The sequence below is a fragment of the Priapulus caudatus genome, unplaced genomic scaffold (genome assembly GCF_000485595.1).
Source record: "Priapulus caudatus unplaced genomic scaffold, Priapulus_caudatus-5.0.1 Scaffold477, whole genome shotgun sequence".
NCBI classification, from domain to species: Eukaryota; Metazoa; Priapulida; class Priapulimorpha; order Priapulimorphida; family Priapulidae; genus Priapulus; species Priapulus caudatus.
The window spans coordinates 193,927-198,513 of record NW_014577538.1 but is presented as its reverse complement, the minus strand read 5'-3'; the positions used below and the strand labels follow the sequence as shown (position 1 = coordinate 198,513).

At 40.5% G+C, this 4,587-nt stretch overlaps 1 protein-coding gene across 1 annotated transcript in view; it reads left to right on the top strand.

Moving 5' to 3' along the window:
- The first annotated feature begins 212 nt into the window (after positions 1–212).
- The window catches only part of LOC106810832 (BRO1 domain-containing protein BROX-like), an 18,747-nt gene continuing 14,372 nt past the window's right edge, over positions 213–4,587 (top strand). The window contains exon 1 of the mRNA XM_014814290.1: positions 213–218. The gene's annotated coding sequence lies outside the window, so the exon portion shown is untranslated. The remainder of the gene's footprint in view (positions 219–4,587) is intronic.

Here is a 4,587-nt window from a genome sequence, read left to right as displayed (position 1 = left end):
GAGTTACAATATGTTGACAAAAGAAATATATTGATTCGTAAATATATATATAAGAAAAACGAAGAAATAGAGAGATATAGGGGAAAAAGTACGAGCAATAATATGAGAGCATATTAATCTATTGAAATCCCGGGAGATCTAATATGATCCCCCATGGTTCATGTAAGGAAATATTATGTGTACCACACTGCAATGAATTATATAAGTAAAATTTACAGGTATTATGTAAACGTGTAAAGCGTAAATTAAAAGTTTAGAAGCGCGTTAAAATAATTAAAACGTTTGGAAGCTTATATGATACATTTTGCCACTGGTAAGCTATACCTCACTATTACAGCTAGACTATGGATTTCCAAATAACACAGTTCCCCCCAAACTCCTCTATAATGATGTATGTAAGATTCTGATAACATGGTCACATCATTAGGTACATCTTTTCTACTCCATCGAAAAAATCTCGATTTCTGTTTTGAATTTCATGTTGCGTTTTCTTGTTATATATATATATATATATATATATATATATATGCGTGTGTGTGTGTGTATTCTCATTTAGAGAAAAACACAAGTACATCCATCTGGTGTCTTTTAACGAGCCTACGTTCGACGCAACACGAGATCATGTAGACTAGCACGAACGACTCGATCTCTACCTTGGTTCTAATTATTTTTACCTAGCGAGAAAATTACTCGAGTCGGGATGCAGCGGAGGGAGGGTCACGTGATTACAGCTTCGGGCAGCGCCGTGTGCTGGCGGGGCGTGCCAATTACGTACCGGATAAATAGTCCGACGCGCGCCACCTAGGATTAATTAGACCCAGCATTGCCGTTGGCCGTTCTCCGTGTGGATACTCGGGTAACTGTAGTAAACAGTAAATCATTGCGTTAGGGATAAAACGGCCTCCCCCCCCCCCTGAAGCGCGGACGCATTTTTCCGAAGAGGCAGCGAGGGGGGCGTTGTTAAGATTCACGCGGCGACAGTCGGCGCAGTAATACGATAAGATGGATGCGACGAAAAACCGTTACGGCTCACGAAAACTCATTCGGCCGAGGTTAGTTAGCCGCGGCAGCCGATAGAAATGTTCGCCAGCTCAGAGAGACAAACTTCGCTGCTTATAGTAGTTTCGCATGCGGGGGAGCGCGCGCGCGCGAAGAAAGAAAGAGAAGTCCAACTCTCGCTTTAACAGCTTTTCATTAGCGTGGCGATCGGGCGTTGCGGGCATTGCTCAGGTGAAAAGAGTCTCCGAAATAGAATATCAACTATTGGGTTCTAGCTGAGCGTGGTAGCCTGCACATTTTTTTCAGTGAAGCCGCCTCTTTTTATCGAAGGGAAATCATCTATTCAGAAAAACGGGAAATGTTCCCTCGCGCGTACGCCTACGCAGACAATCATGGAAGCAGAATTATAGCGAACACGCGAGCCTGCAATGTGTGCGTGTACATCCTTCCGTCAAGTCGCGCGTTTATAATTTACTGTACAACGAGCAGTAGAGTGAGCGAATGAGCTTCTGAGATCATTATCTGATTATGTTGTTAAAGCGACGTTGCAACGATCTACAGGAGACGTAAAGAAAAATATAATTAGGACAAATTTGTTTATGAACTTGTCGTATATCCACGTAAAGAGCGACCGCGGGGATATATTTGGACATGTTGGTACGAATTTGTACACTTTTACTTGTAATAATACTGTCGTTGTCTGCCCCGCGACCAGACGAGAATAGTGCAGTACCGCCTACTACTAGAACAACCCCTATTAAATGATGCTGCATGTTTCCTGAATGACGGCAAAAATTGGTTTGTCGCTTAGCTCATATAGACTTACTGAATGTTCGGCTTTCATATTTACGTTCTAGAAGCGTGGAGAATGTGAAGAGTTTTAACGAAGCCAAATATCTCGTTACATTTTTGTAGGACTACTATGGAACGTATATTTATGTCCACTCCGTGTGATTACAAAAACAAATGTTTTCCACTTATAGGTTGATGATAAACAAGAAGAACATAGATATTTACCATCTCTTTGCTAGTTAAACTGACGCAATACCATAACAACACGGTGTTATGTGTTTAATCGAGCAGCTAGCAAACATTTTAGTCAACTACGCATTTCACAATGGCGAGTACAAAACTCGCATTATAAAATTAAACGTGCTGCCTGATTGTAGACAGCCTTTGTTTTACAAAGAAAAGAATACGTCAGTTATGCCTTCAGCTGCATCAATACAATTCAAAGGGACTTGTTCACTCGCGTATTCAGTGTGGAAGCAGAACTCGCGGGGCATTATGCCCTGAAAATGCTACATGTTAGTGTGGGAGTTGATGAATTGTTCGAGTTTCAAATATTTATAATATATTACATTCTTTGTTGTTTCCTTATGACGGGATAGCAAAAATTACTATTGCAATCTCAATTTGCGAAATTGCGCAGGTAGGGTGATTACTTCATGTAAACTGTCTACGTGGAGATGCTGCAGACATACCAAAATAGCACGCCTAATTCGTAATTCTGAATTTGTTCAAATTATTTACACTAGTCATAATGTAATGTAACACGAGAATAAATGTACCTCGTATACCAAAGCCGTATCTGCAGTATTTATTGAAATTATACATTTAAAGTAGAGAAGGGAAAACATCTCACTTTTAAAAATATTGAAAAAGTGTACCGAACTGAGTTTTCCTGCGTTTCCTTAAACGGTACACAAAAGAGGTGTGCGCTCACGTAAGCCGAATGTCTTGCCAGAGAATAGAAATTGATACTTTGAAGAAATTTCCCGTTTGAAGCAGTAAGGACATGCTCGCCGGTAATGTGACATAAAATATCTCAAACCTAATCTCTCTCTCCGGTAATTATTGTGCGCCTCATTTTTTTATTTCTAGCAAAAGCTGGAACACTAAACCCTGAAAGTGAATGTGAAGTCTCTCCACGCCCATCGGCTTACTACTTAAAGTCTCCCTATTCCACAGTGCACAGGCGAAAACTGTTAGAGCATATAAATTTCGCTTCGCTACAAGAAAATTGATAAAACTGTCCTCCTCATGATCAATAAAGTTAGAGGTACAGATAGAGATCTTTGATCTCAAACGGACGACATGTGCTCTCAATATTTAAAATGTGATTTCCACAATATACTTACTATCCCATTCATGTAATTAGGAGTTCACTCCTGATGTACAGTAATTATGAAAGCATGAATAAGTGTGCAGTTTCATGTGCAAACTAGGGTCCATAGTGCAAACAGGTGCACATCGCCATCTATTGGCTGATTTAGATTCTATTGGTATTACATCCGTTGGGTAAACTGAGCACCCCTTATATATTTATTATAATGAAATATCAGTGTTCATTGTTCATATCAAGCTATTATATATTGTAAACAGTACGTGCTTTCTATTTTAAACCTATAATTTCAGCGAGATATTGTTTTATTTAGATGATATTTGGCATGCGCGAACACAGATTTCCTGGTATCTATGGTGCGCACCACTGATCTCCAAAAATTATACTAATAACTATATAACTATACTATACTAAATATAATTATAACTATACTAAATATACTAACCATATACAAACTAAAGTTAGTATATATATAATTACGCGTGTGTGTGCATGTGTTTGTGTGTGTGTGTGTGTGTGTGTGTGTGTGTGTGTGTGTGTGTGTGTGTGTGTGTGTGTGTGTGTGCGTGCGCGCGCGCGTCGGTATGTGTATGTGTGTGCGTGCGTGCGTGCGTGTGCGTGTGTGCGTCCGATCATATCCATATCATGCGCCATAAGGTTATATATGGTACAGTTTCAAGCATTGACATCCATCTGTGACGGATGTATCCATAATTGGTCCAACGCTAAGATAGAATTTCATATGAACGTTTGTTTGCATTTTAATGGCGCGAAACGCGATATTTAAAGCTGCTTGAGCTCATTGAGTAGAAACAACCACATTCCGCAGAGCCATTGTTGCACAGCTTCGCTGTCAACACACGACGATGTCTCGTTTCTTCCACTTTGCAGTAACGACTATTATGCGACAGACGACGTCCATCCAACACAACATTGCGTGTCCCATCCATCGCCCACATGACGTTCGCCAGCAAGCCGCTGCACATTACGAAAAAATCTTGGTATGCATTACTGGTCGGTAGCACGGCTCAGGTGACATGCGGCCCTGACAGCAACCGAGAGAGTAAATAGGGAAATATTCACATGCAATTTTTGGAGCAAATGACCCGGCAAAGGAATAGGAAAAATAATGGTTAGAGCCGGCATTATAAGTACGGCATCGAACGGATATTCGCGACGCCGAATGAACCAACGATTACCTGTTTTTATGGTGCAATGCACAATCAAACGTGCCAAAGTCCATAATCCTCCGACGTTATTACGACTTCAAAGTCGCTCTTCAGTCATCTTGGTCTTTTGGATCAGACCGCAAAGCAGCACACGCGAACTAACTGAACGTTCATCAGCAAAATATAGACAAATCTAAGAAATTTATTCGACAGCATCACACACGAACATGAAAGACCTCATCGAGGTAGATTCAACTAAGAGGGCTGTGATGCTTCTTTAAAAAAATGCATGCG